Source organism: Diadema antillarum, unplaced genomic scaffold (genome assembly GCF_040938485.1).
Source record: "Diadema antillarum isolate AM-2024a unplaced genomic scaffold, OU_Dant_1.0 seq00000040_RagTag, whole genome shotgun sequence".
Lineage (NCBI taxonomy): Eukaryota > Metazoa > Echinodermata > Echinoidea > Diadematoida > Diadematidae > Diadema > Diadema antillarum.
In genome coordinates, this window is record NW_027271152.1 from 356,802 (window position 1) to 371,347 (window position 14,546).

Genomic DNA, 14,546 nt, shown 5'->3' on the forward strand with positions numbered 1-14,546 from the left:
AGTAGACGAGTTGGCAGTAGACGAGTTGGCAGTAGACAAGTTGGGTGTAGACCAGTTGGTGTAGACTAGTTGGGAGTAGACGAGTTGGGAGTAGACCACTTGGGTGTAGACCAATTGGGAGTAGACCAATTGGGAGTAGACGAGTTGGGAGTAGACCAATTGGGTGTAGACTAGTTGGGATTAGACCAATTGGGAGTAGACCAGTTGGCAGTAGACCAGTTGGGAGTAGACTGACTGGTTATTAGACTAATTGACTATTAGACAATGAGTTGTAGACCAATTGGCTATTAGACAAAATGAGCTGTAGACTATTTTATTCATAGACCTTATGATTAATAGACGAAATGGTCAATAGACATAATGGGTGTTAGACGAAATGTGACTTAGACAAATTGGACATTAGATAAAATGGCTAGTAGACGAAATGACAATTAGACTAATTGGCATATAGACAAAATGGTTGGTAGACGAGTTGGTAGTAGACGAAGTGGGTTTAGACGAGATGGCATTAGACTCATGGTTGTACCCCGAGTTCGCAGACACAAACCCTTGTTGTTCTAAAGGAGTCTGCGCCAAGACTACATGTACTCACCCGCTGGGACCGCAGACTCATACGACCAACGAGGGTTTGTGCCTGCAAACCACTTGAACTTCAAGCAACACAACCTATACTTATTTACCATCTTCTGGACTTTTCTCTACATTATGCTAATCACCTAATTATACCTATGATGTTTTACGAACCGGTGTTTGTAAAAATAGATTCCTGTTGACTCCATTTCTTGAATAGTCTAAAGTAGCCTAGGGGAGACTGGGGTAATTTGGCCCCCTTTTTCATGTTTTCTTTTAATACAATTTAATAGAAAGTTCAATAATATTCTAATTAAGCAAATATACAGTCAATGAATATACCTATAATATCCAAAAGAAAGTATAAACCTGAAACTTTCCGTTTGCATATTAATTACAATTAAGTTAATGACTTTGTGGGGCCATACTTTCCCCGTGGGTTGGGGTATTTGTGGCCCCTCTTTATATAAAGATATAATGAATAAAATAATTCATAGAGTGAGAGTAATACACTATGAACTACATGAGAGCATGTAAAGGAATGATTTCCTAATCATAGCAGGCCTCATTTATCCATTTAAATTGATGTAGATAGTCAAGTTCATCCAACTTCAACTAATTCACAATTGGTCCTGATATGCTGGACAACAGAAAATTGTGATCTAAACATGATACATAAACAATGAATAAATATGAAAGTCAATTCCACAACATATGGCTGATTATCAAAACCAATGACTCTAAAGGTTCCAAAGGCTTAACAGGCTTTTCAGCCCCATTTTCTTCACTTTTGAAGCATTATGGCATCTGTCATATCGTAATTATTTGAATATAAAAAGTGTAAGTCAGAGTCTATCATTTGTTGAGATTTGGCCTTGGGTTTTGTGGCAAGATGACCTTGAGAGATGGAGTCCTTTACCTGAAAATATCCAAATCAAAGCTGCAATGATAATATAATTACACAGTATGCTCATTTGATAAATCCCAGTAATGAACCATGTTAATTGTGATTTTAAACTAGATCTTTGATTTTCTTGCATATATCCATAAATGTTCATAGCAAAACAATGCTTTTCTATGGGGGGCCACAATTACCCCGAAGGGCATGTCTGAAACAATGGCCCTTTGTTCCAAGAATAGATAAAAGATTTTATGATTTGCTTCATAATCACTTTGGACAAGGTTCGTCACTATGAAATAACATTATGAAAAAGAATTTGGAAACGAATAGAAGATGTGACACTTAATTTAATAAAGTGAAGAGTTCACTTTTTACTTAGTGATTTTGACATGCACTGACAAAACAGGTCATCCTATCAAGATGCTAATTGTTAAATGAATGGATGTTGGAGCATAATAGTGGTAAGAAGTGACCTTCCACATACCACAGCTATAAGCTATTTCAACAGATAGAAGATGGTTTAATTATACATTTTAATATGTTGAGGGGCCATAATTACCCCGGGGCCACAATTACCCCAGTCTCCCCTATATGAGTCTTTACATAAATCTCAGAATTGATATCCAGAGTCACTCATAATCTATGTACTTCGGGATTTCATCGACATACTTTCAAATCCATTTCTTGAAGTCTCTAGCTCGTACGGACGAAAAGTCTTTCAAAGACTTCCATGACTCAGCGAGAACCCTGGTCTACATAGAACACTCAAAAGGCCAGTTTGCATTGTGCACAGTAATTAGCTGAATGAGCTAAATTAGAAATAGTTCCCGTACGATGATGCAAGGATTATTGCCAAGTAACCAGCGTACAATTTACTTGAGTACCCGTATTTAACACACACTCACACACATTTTTTTTTTTCAGGTCATTATGCAAAATGAGAATCTGAATATAAGAACGACCCAAGTCCATTGAAGACCATTTCGAGTAAACTTCAAAAAAAAAAAAATTCATATCGTTTTCATTTGCCCAATAATATTCTGTTTAACAAGGCAACATTGTATATATGTACAAATTAGAACATATATCATTATGACAATTAACATTTACTTTAATTGTGGAGAGGCCATTTTGTGTGAAGGACTTGGGTCGTTCTTTGAATCATATATATGGACTTAGGTCGTTCTTTGAATCATGGATTTGGGTCGTTCTTACATGATATTCTGCTATAGAGATAAGAGAAGGATGAGAGAGGGCGCTATAATATGTATGAAAAATGACCCAAGTCCTTCATTCTTACATATAATTATTCATATAAGATTTAACTCATTCATTTCAGGCATTTCCGGGGGTAATTAGTATTTATCATTTAAAGATGAGTCCATGCATGCATAAGCTACAAAATCCCGTTAACATTGGCCAAAAATTGGACCTGGGTCGTTCTTATATTCAGGTCTTCATGGTGCGCTGTACCATCTATGGACTATTTTTACATCATATTCAAATGATACTTTTTAGACATTTTTTTTTTTTTTTTTTTGCATATTATAAAAATCGAAAACTCTTAACAACTAAAGAGTTCATAGTCCTGCTCAGAGTTCGTTGGTCCTGGCATACTGCCTTCGGCAAAGGTTTCAACTTCGTCGTCGCGGATAGGAGCGGCGGAAAGGAGTACAACTGGCTACTGTATTTAGGTAATGGTCTGCTTATTTGCCCCAACCGTAACAGCAGACACATAGGCCTAGCGCGCATAGAAATCATTGCAAAAAGTAATTTTTTATCAATTATATGTAGAATAATCATATTATAAAGATAAAGGCGTAAATATTCATATTTGAATGACGCGCCTCAAATACAAGAACAACAACAACAAATCAGACTAAGCACATGGTCTGGAAATCAGACTATGCACGCACATGCACTTGTGCAGCGCAGTACAATGGGTCAGGTGCTTTTGTTATGTTTTGTAAACTAACTTTTGACCCAACCGACCCGTGTAAAATCTCTGCTGTGTGTGTGTACCAATGGGTTTTCGTGTGTACATCAACCACCAGCTGTGGCGTGCAGTCACGTGTACGGCCGGATTTAGGGACCGCGCATCATTTGAATCACCGATAATACGTAATCTACTGTACGTTGCATGCAATTTTACGATTCGAACCACAGGTAGTAGGTACAGGTTCAAAAGCCTAGTGGCGTGAGGATCGACGTGTGTCGGCCGTCCGCTCTCCGCTCAGCGTTCGGGTTAGCAGCCAGCTGTTTGCATGGAGACATTTGTCTTTTGTTTTTTCACTATTTCTTTCTCGTCGTTATCATTGATTCACTCAAGGACACTGACTGTTCTCCTTTTAAAGACACTTTGAAGCCAGGTAATGCATAGTGAAAGGTGGAAGGATGGCGCAAGAAGGTAAAAGCGGAGATATGAACAGCACATCTAGATCGGAAGTTGAGGTAAGTGTGGTAATGGTGGAGGGTGTGATTTCGAGTGTGACGGTGAAAGAGCCATCTAAGGCTTTGCCTGCGCCTGTGGCCGCGGCGCAAACTGAGCCTGTGGTCCGTACAGAGCAAGGTCCTATGACGAGGTACTACCACATGTACAAAACGTGGGCGGGGTGTTCTATGGCTACGTGTGATAAGCTGGGAATACGAATGGATGTTCTGCAGCGTGCAGTGACGGCAATCCTAGACAAGACACCGATCGTATGGACCAAGTTGAGTGATGTATATCTTACAAATGGTGTTGTTTTGGAGTTGCGCACGTGGGTGAAACGGTGGTATTATTATCATGCGACCATGACGTCTGATCTCATTCTAGCACTGTTTGATGTGGGGATTGATGAGACAGATATGCCAGGGCTTCGGAGGAAGGTTGAGAGACTGGTTGAAGAGGATCGACGGTTGAAAAAAAATAAGAGAGCAAGTGGTGTGGAGATGTTGAGGGTGTTCTTGGAAACCCCTTTTCAGTGGAAAGGTAGAAGAAGTGAAAGGGAAGTGAGAGGTGAAGAAAGAGAAGAGGGAGAGGGGGAGCAGGAAGGAAGGGAAACTGAAGAGTTGGAAGGGATGGAAATAGAAGAGGAAGAAGGAGAGAATGAAGGACAGGAGGAGGAGAGAAGGGACACCAGAGATGAAGGAAGAACAGAAATGAGAGGAAAGAGAAAAAGGGGGACAAGAGAGGGGCAATCACAAGATGGGAGAAGAGAGGAAGATAGAAAAAGAAGAACTAGAAGGGAGGGAGGAGGAGGAGGGGCAAGCATATCGGAGCCAGAGGGTGTGCGGTTTGAAAATCAGTTGCCAGACGACTTAGAGGGCGCTCTTCTGGCAATTCAAAGGTTGAGACGGGAACTTGATGATGTTAGATCAAAGTATAAGTCAGAAGTTGGCAGGTGCCAAAATTTGCAAACACAGCAAGAGAGTGTCGAGAGGAAGTTGCAGTTCCAAATGAATTTATCTGCCAAATTGATCGCTGATTGTAAGAAATCTGACAGGGACGTGCGTAAATATCGTCAGAGGAGCACGATAAGACAAAAGGAAGTCGATGTACTCAAGCAAAACCTTAAGGAACTTAAGAAAAAACTAAGAAAATGTGAGCAAACATTGCTGGCAAGTACCACCACGAGAAAAACATCGGACGATACCAGTGACAGTGATGCCGAGAGTGTGTGCGAGTACAAGGAGGCATTAGAAAAGTGTAAAGGGGATTTGCAAGATGCTAGGATGACATTAGATAGTACGAAGAAAAAGCTAGAGGATGAAATCAAAACAAAGTTAGTGGAAGCAAAGAAATGTGAGCAAAAGTTAGAGGAGGCAAAGAAATTTGAGCAAGCAAGAGCAAAGCTTGAGTCGAAGATCAGTACACTGCGGAAAAAAATAAAAAATTATCAAAGGCGTGAGAGATACACGATACAAAACAAGGACAAAATGAAAGAAAAGATGGCTCAAGAGAGTAAGAAACATTCTGCAAAAGTTGTCTCTTTGCGGACAGAAGTCAAGAAATTGAGAGAGGAATTAAAAGAGGCACAAAGTCTCATTGAACCTGATCCTGAAAAGGTAGATGTTTCATTCAAACAGCAGAGTATATATAACAGTAATGTGAGGGGTGTCTACCAAGATTTGTTGACTAATCATGGAGTGAGTTCGAGAAACTGCGAGGGAGTCGTTAGGACTGTGTTAGGGGGTCTGACAGACATAAACATGAAGAAAGTTCAACTCCCAAAGAAGACTACTGCAGCCAGCATGTTCTATGAAGGACGAAAAATGACCCAAATACAAGTAGCAAGGGCTTTACAAGAGGAAGGCAATACAACACTATCAAGCGATGGCACAACTAAATTTGGGCACCATTATGCAGCATTTGATATTTACAAGGAGTCAGATGGGGGCAGCTCAAGTATGATGATTGGGATGAGAGAGAGTGTAAGTGGGACTGCCCAAACAACGCTGGACACACTCCTCGGACTCTTGCATGAAATAACTGACATGCCAGGATCAACTCAAACCGTAAACAAGATAATTGCAAATATCAAGAACACAATGAGTGATCGTCATGTGGCAGAAAAAAAGTTCAACAAACTCCTCAAAGACTACAGACAAGACCTTCTACCTGAAATAGTAGATGGATGGGGGGAAATGAACGATGCTGAAAAGGAACAGTTCACGTCTATGAACAATTTCTTCTGTGGGTTGCATTATTTAGTTGGATTGGCAGATTATGCAAGCAAGACCATTAAGGCGTGGGAGGAAATGATCTTTGGTAATGACAGAGTTGGAGCCGAGTCACTGGGTGGGATGCATGTTGAGAGAGGTGAGTGTGGTGACTGTTCGGTTGGTGCGGACCGTTTGCAAGTCAGTGCAGGATCGAGATGTGCGAGGTCCGGAAGCCTGTGGAATTCAGGACTTTCCTGAAGTCAAAGGGTATCGAACATGTTCCTCTTGCACCATTCAAGGGGAACAGGTTTAATATCCTGTTCCTCAATGGTGGTGGCGTCTTCTTCCTTCGATCGGAATTGAAGGAGTTCTGTGAAGAGCAGGTGGAAGATCATCTCAAAGCTGTCGGTGCTGCTGACCTGCGCGTGAGCCAATACCTGGCGGCTGCGCGAGCGCTTGGTCTCATTGACAAGCTTGTGACAGCTCCTCTTTGGCGTGTCATCAACGAGTCGAGCCACATTGCCGAAATGAATCAACAATATGCCAACCTGCACACATGCTTCGTTAGGTGGGCTGATGATGCCAGTCAGTTTATGCGCGGTGATGATGTGCTCTTCGAAGGGAAACACAACCCAGATGATCCAGTCTTTAAGTCTTTGGTGACCCCAAATGCAGAACTCGATCAAATGACGAAGCAGGTCCTTGAACTTGTCTTCCTTACTTTCTGCCAGGTCACCGAAAACATGTTGCAAGATCATCTGGGTTCTGGTGAGCACGCCAAGATGGGAGAAGAGCAAGTAAGGGCGACTCAGAGTGTGCCGAGAACAAAGTGTTGGTGTCGAGCGCGATTTCAGCATGTTGGACAGGTTGATTCATTTGAAGCCTTCTGCAAGTATGTTGGTGTACGAGAGCATCATTATGGGTGTGAAAAATAAGACAAGCGAGTGGAGGAAAGGGCTCTCTGTGACTGACAGGGAAGAGTTGATGGAGTATGCACGAAGAAGTGTGACGGCGCAGAAAGAGGAGATACGCGAAGCGAGCGAAGGCATCTATGGAAAGAAAGAATCGAGAAGCGAAGAAGTATGCAGAAGGCCAAAGAACATGTGGTGACAAAATGCGTGAAAAGTGAGAAGGTGTACGCTGAGTGCCATGGCGAAGTGTGGAGGGATCTGGTTGTCGGAGCACGAGGTACATGAGAAGATGAGTGCGTGAGAGCGTGAGGAGGAGTGTGTGGAAATGCTTCAAGCTCAACTGGAAGCTAGGAGACATTTTGTTCTCAAGAGAAGAATGTGAATGGCAGGTTAAACCTTGAGTGAAAAAGGCCGAAAGAAGGGTGTGAAAGAACTGAAAGAGAGTGTACTTCAGATCATACAGGAGGCTAACAAGAGGGGGAAGAGAGTTGAGGATGAACAGGAGGATGACTATGCGTATGCTTGTGCCTCGGATGATAAGATTGGAGAGTACAAGAGTATGGTGGAGGAGAAGAGAAAAAAGACGCCTCAGAAGACAACTCAGAGTCGAAGGAAGAAGACAACTCAGAGTCCAGGAAAGAAGAAGCAACCGAAGGTAATGTCACAAAACGAGATCAAGTAATGAGAACTTGGTTGGGAAAATTTGTTGACCATTTAACTACTTTAGATAATGGAGAATGAGGGATTGTACAGAGCAACAGTAATCAGCAGGTGTAGGAAAGGTCTAAGATTCATCTACGACAGGGAACCAGAGGATACGTACGACTACACGAGGCAGCAGAAATTGAAGAGGATCTGCGCAATGGGGACTTAAAGTTAACTCAGCTTGTGATTGGAGACATCATCGGTAGGCACATAATGCATAGATTTGAGGTAGAGAATGATGTAGTTTGGTGTAAGGGAGTCATTTCGTCAGCAACAGAAGGACAGGAGTGTCTTGTAACATATGAGGAGGTTGACGATTGATGAAGAACGAACTCGAAAGTTCATGGGAGGGGGCCTCTGTTAGAGGAGTATGCAAACAATGATGTCAGATTCTTACAACCCGAGTAACCTGTAGCTTAGTGGGCTCTCATCTGTTTTAGGTGCTACCTTCTGCACTATATCTTTTTACATAGAAATGTGTAACAGTTTTGCCATTCTTGTTTAATAAAACAATAAGGTGACAAATCCAAATTTGTGTTATGAATGTTCATTGCGCAATGTCTTATCAATTTCAGATGGGGTGTTGCCTTTTTCTTCCAGCCGTCTTCTTTTTTTTTTTTTTGCTTTTTTTTTTGCCTTTTTTTTTTGGATTATTCACATTCTGTACCACCTTATAGCTCAGCTGATTCTGATTGATTTTATTGAAACAATCCCATGTTTCTATACAGTCGACCTCAACATACAAACGCGTAAGTTGAATAATCGCCTAGTCAAAGATCTTTTCAAGTCCTCAAATTCTCTTTATAATTATAATTTGACTTTAACCCCTCTATTGCATAAAGTCAAACTTTCTCTAACTCTACTTTAAGGTATTTTATTCAGTTCAAATAGATTTGATTAAGTCAAGGTTGACTGTATAACCAGAAATTACAAATATCTGTCACCTCCTTCAGAATTGTCCCGTATGTCCCCCCCCCCAAAAAAAAAAATAATAATAATAATATATATATATATATGAAGCGGGCTTTGGCCTCGTACGTGGTGGGTACTGCATCATTGGTATACATGATGTGACGGAAGGAAAACTTCGCAGTATAGACGTCGCAGTGATGTTCAGTCTTGCCTTGATTCCCCAAGCTTTCGGCTGTTTCACCAGCTTTCTCAAGGGCTTTTAAGGCGTGGGGCTTTGCTTTGTGTGTGGTGTGGTGTCAGGAGGATGGCTCCTCTCTAAAAAAATCGAGTGAAAAATTTTCACTCTTAAAGGAGTGAATACAAAGAAAGAGTGAATTTTGAGTGAAATTGGAGTGAATTATGATGAAGAAATGTTCATTTTCACTCATTTTAGAATGACCTCAGGGATCACTCGAAGATTTTGGCGAGTAGATACCTGACGTCACTCTAAAACGAGTGAAATTGAACATTTTCACTCGAAATTCACTCCAATTTCACTCTAAATTCACTCTTTTTGTATTCACTCCTCTCAAGAGTGAAAATTTTCACTCTTTTTTTTTTAGAGAGATGATTAAACTTTCATCGACAAAGTTACGCTCATCATGGCTTCTGGAGTGAAAACAAACCATGATGAGCTAATTATGTCCATTGAAGTTTTAGATCATATACTTTTCTTCCATAATTTTCATTGAAATTCCATGAAACTTAGAGAATGGTCAAATCTATACTTTTCCGACAAACCACAAGAACTGTTATTGAAATTTAAACTATAAAGAAGCATTGTAGGTTGAGGATTCTGATACGATGTACCCGATGCCTACTGTATATTGTCTTGTGTCAATATCTGACACTGCATGTATTTTTGCCATGCTCAAGCTCTGCACATTAAGGCCGATCAATGTTGATTTCATGGTTCTCTTCAGGCATTGTTGAGATTTTGATGAGAGAATTACTCTAACTTTCATCTTCCATGGTGTCAGAAGCAAAACTCTGTTATGGCTCCGACATTGTTTGAGTATATCTATGTCAATACTCATGATGGGATACTGTAGTGTAATGTCTTCTGGATGACTTATTACAGTGTATATACTTGTGGGGTTCCTCAGGGATATGTGTATGGACCCAAACATACTGTTTCTGTAGATCTCTAAAATCGCATTTTGGGGCTGTGTAATACCAGTCCCCAAAATACGTTTTAATGTGTCCTATAGGCTATCGCCAATTTCACAGCTAAATTCACACAGTATATCAATGTATCAATACAATGCATTGTACATACAATGTGCGTGTCCTTGCGTATTACTTTGCATTATGTTAGACACAGTATAAATACAAATGTGAGATGTGCATGTATTTTCATGTCAAGTTTTCAACTCAAATCTTTTATGTTGTAAATAAGTGTAAATATGTTCATGTTTCATTATTTTCAAATGACAATATGTACAGGTACTCACTGTACGATTTTACATTTCTTTGTAGAACCTTTGTATCAGACAGCTGTATCCGACTTCATTACCATTCATGCTATTTTCTGACACCTTTTATTCTGTATTCATAACTTTGTCTTATGTTATGTTTTATATCATGTACACACGTGAACTGCATGTTGTAATAAACTTAAGTACCATTCATGCTATTTTCTGATACTTTTTATTCTGTATTCATGCATTTGTCATATGTTGTGTATATATTATGTCATGTACACACGTGAATTATAGATAATCCTAGACTTCAACAATGAACATTGTACAACTTCACATGTTATTTATATATTACAATATAAGTTCTTAATCCTTCAATCGTGATATAATGACAATCACATCCTTAACCTCATATGCTCTCAGTGGGCCTGTAATATTGTATGATCACGTATTCCACAGTACTCATGTTTTTTTAAGTACAGTACTGCTTCAAAAGCCATAAACATTTGAATGGATATGCACGATTATTCAATATAAAAAAGGGGGAAATGTTAACTAGCAAACAACTACAAGTGTACAAATCTACATTGTATATTTACATCACGTTGTTCTTTCCATCACACTTATGTCAGCCGATCCAAATTTGGCAGTCATAATTTTCTCTAGAAGTGGCGTCAACTGCATTCCAAGTTGGAGCGATTCAGATCCAAAATTTGCTTACACCATGATAACTTGAAATGAAATGGGATAAAAAAAGAAAAAAGTAATCAGTCAAAATAACGAGGAAAACAAGAGATGTGTACTTGAATCCCAGATCACATCATCACTGCCACATACGGTGTATGTCAAAAGTTTATTATGAGTCCGTAAATATCAATATTTTTCAATTACATAAGCTTCTTGTCTGTTCATTGTACAATCTTATGAACAGTAATCTGCCTCATTTATCTTTTATATAATTGTTCATTTGTACCCCATTTACTGTATATATAAGACAAGAAGTGTTACCAAAACAGTTTGAATTTGCCTTGAAAATTAAGACTAATCAAGAAAGTTTTCTTTGTCAGTTGTTGGTGTATACAGTGTATACTTTATGCAATGATTTGCTGCTAACACAGGTATGTACACTGTAAAAACATCGGTGTTGGATTTAACACCACGGGTGTTAAATCTAACACCGATCAAACTTCAATAAAGGACCACACCCACAGGTGTTAAAAATGCACTGTGATGGTGTTGAAAAGTGTTCACCTGACACTTCGTGGTGTTAATTTGACACTGTACCTGGTGTTAGTTTGACACTGTACTGGTGTTAATTCAAAAATGACACCACATGGTGTTGATTTGATATTTGTTGGTGTTAATATCAATGGTTTAACACCCGTCCAGCTTCAATAAGAGACCACACCATACTGCAGCTGGTGTTTCTTTGGTGTAAATTTATTTTCACATTTTTTCAAAAATCTAGTATTTTAATATAAAATTCTTGATCATCTTGTTTAAATCAAAAATCAACAAGAAGTGCAGTTACTAAGAAACTCTTCAAAAAACAGTTTAAAATTTGGAAATAACACCCGGAGGTGTTAATTTAAGACCATAAATGAGCACCGAAAATTTAACACCAGCTCGGTGTTCACTATTTAACACCGGACTTTTTGCAATGTATATAAGTATGGGAGTGCAGTTCAACATACTTTTTCTGTGAATCTAAAAATTCACATTTGTTGACTCAAGCTTATAATATGTGTGCTATTGCCAATTTCACGGCTGAATATCATACAGTATTAATGTACATACACGTATACAAAATACAAATTTATGGATTTTATATTCCTTGCTTATCACATTTACATTATTTTAAACCCGGATGTATTATCAATCATGTCAAATTTTCAACTAGAATATTTTATGTGGTAAATAGATATGTTCATGTTTTATGTATTTTCACACTGTATACAGGTGTGATTTGTAGCTAGCTATACTCGTTTTGCTTTTGTTTTAGAACCTTTGTATCGGACTTGATTACCATTTATGCTATTTTCTAATACCTTTTATTCTGCTTTCATGCATTTGTCTTTTGTTATTGTCATGTACACATGTGAATATACAATGTAGTTCAACTTCAACTTCTTGTTTTGTTTTTGAAGTCCTTAATCCTCTACCCTTAATAATGACAATCATAATTATCAGGATCAACCTTAACCTTGTATGCCTTCAGTAGGCCTGTGATATTGTATGCCATGTACTGCAGTATGCTCATGTTGTGAATGGTAGTTGCTTTAAATTGAATGGATGTACATAATGCGTGATTATTACATTGTAAAAAAATTGAAAAATGAAAAAAAAGATACCTGTTAACAACTACATATGTATTGTATTGCATTCAGTATTTGCATCACCTTGTTGTTTCCGTCACTCTTATTTCAGCCCATCCAAATATGGCAGATTCGTAATTTTCTCTAGAAATGGCATCACTATGATCAGCTGCACTTGGAAGTCAGATCCTTCGTTTGCTTTCACCTTGTTTATTTGAAGTGAAGTCTAGTGAAAAAAACAAGAAAAAACGAATTACATTTAACGCAAATCAGTCAAATTAACGAGGAAAACAAGTTACTAGATTCCCAGATCGTATCATTACTTCCACGTGTCAAAATTTCACCCACAGAAATAAGAGTGTTATTCAGGAACTAACTCCTCGCCTGATCCTACGGGATGAAAAGAGGGCTTGGGCAGGGCCTTGGGGGCAGTTCCCAAGTGCGCTCAACCAAGATTGATGTTGGTGTTTCAGGGGCGGATCCAGGAATTCCGTCAAATTTCAAGGGAAGCGCACGCCCCCTTTTTTTTTCTTCTTCTTATTTTTTTTTTTGTTAAAACAAATAAAGATGGGGCGCATGCCCAGTGCGCCTGCCCCCCCCCCTCCCCACTCTCTGGATCCGCCACTGTCCTTTCCGTGTCATTATCGACATCTCCTGCCAGTTCCATTGAAATCCTTTTATAAATGCTCGAGATATTTTTCACTCATAAAAACAAACAAACATACAAACTCTGACAGTTTTCCCACAAATACTGCACAATGTATATATTTTCAAGATTCTATATGATCCTACTATTGGATGTTTATTCATCCATTTTGATAATATAATTGTACAGACATTATAGTTTTGAAAACAATTGAAATCAAGACTCAACAAAAACATACTGTGTCTTTAAACATTTTCCTCCCCCCCCCCCCCGAAAAAAAGGAAAAATCATGTGATTATGTGAGTAGTATTTGTAGAGCACAATGTGTCTTATTCGTCACATTTTAGCTATACCTTGACCGAAAGATTGGTCTGTATCTGGTCGTCGGGGATAATATGTTCCAGGGAGACTGCGTCTGGCTTCACGGAGGAGAGCGATAACGTCAAAAATAATGAAAATAATATTATGAAATAAAAGACTCCTCTAGACAGACGAATCTTTCTGCCTTAAAGGGAAGATAAACCCCGAGAGCAATGTTGATTGAGTGAAAGCAGCAACATTAGTAGAACACATCAGTGAAAGTTTGAAGAAATCGGACAATCGATGCAAAAGTTATGAATTTTTACAGTTTTGGTGTTGGAACCGCTGGATGAGGAGACTACTAGAGGTTATGACGTATGAGCGGACAACAGTACCAAGAAAATATAAAGAAAATACTACAAAAATCCATTTTTCATGAAAATTACAAATTCCATCAACTTGATATTGACATATGTTAAGGGTAGCAATTATTCCCCCTGCTTTCTGAAAGCGGTTGGTCCATTGCTCTTTCATAATTCTAGAAAAGCGAATTTTTGTTGAATTTCCTGTATATTTTCTTTGTATTGTTGTCCACTCATGTCATATCCTCTAGTAGTCTCCTCATCCAGCGGTTCCAACCCCAAAACTTTAAAAATTCATAACTTTTGCATCGATTGTCCGATTTTCCTCAAACTTTCACTGATGTGTTCTACTAATGTTGCTGCTTTCACTCAATCCACATTGCTCTTACCTTCCCTTTAAACTATACCATACTTCATCAATGACCTTGCTCATCCCGGTCACTGTGATGTCAGTTTGTGCCTCTATTAGTGCAGGGAGGTGTCACCTCCCTGCTTATACCTTGCCTTCCCTTCCTAACATTTCTGGTGAATGCATTGTTTTCCCCTTTTTTTAAGTAACTTTGCCTTAAGTTCCGTGTAAGGCAAGCGCCGAACGGGACTGCGTTAATCTTTCCGCGTTACAAAATTAACGATCACTGTGCGTGAATGAATGTTACAGATCGTTACTGTGCATTATTGTCCCCGCCGAACGAGTTCGAGCAGGGGACTATGAAACGGGCTCCGTACGTGTGTGTGTCCGTGTGTCCGTCTGTCCGTCCGTCCGTCCGTGTGTCCGTCCGTCCGTCCGTGTGTCCGTGTGTGCGTCCGTGTGTGATCAAAA

General features: G+C 39.3%; 1 pseudogene; it reads left to right on the forward strand.

Moving 5' to 3' along the window:
- Window positions 1-3,681: 3,681 nt before the first annotated feature.
- LOC139725407 (uncharacterized) lies at window positions 3,682-8,139 on the forward strand (annotated as a pseudogene).
- The last annotated feature ends 6,407 nt before the right edge of the window (window positions 8,140-14,546 follow it).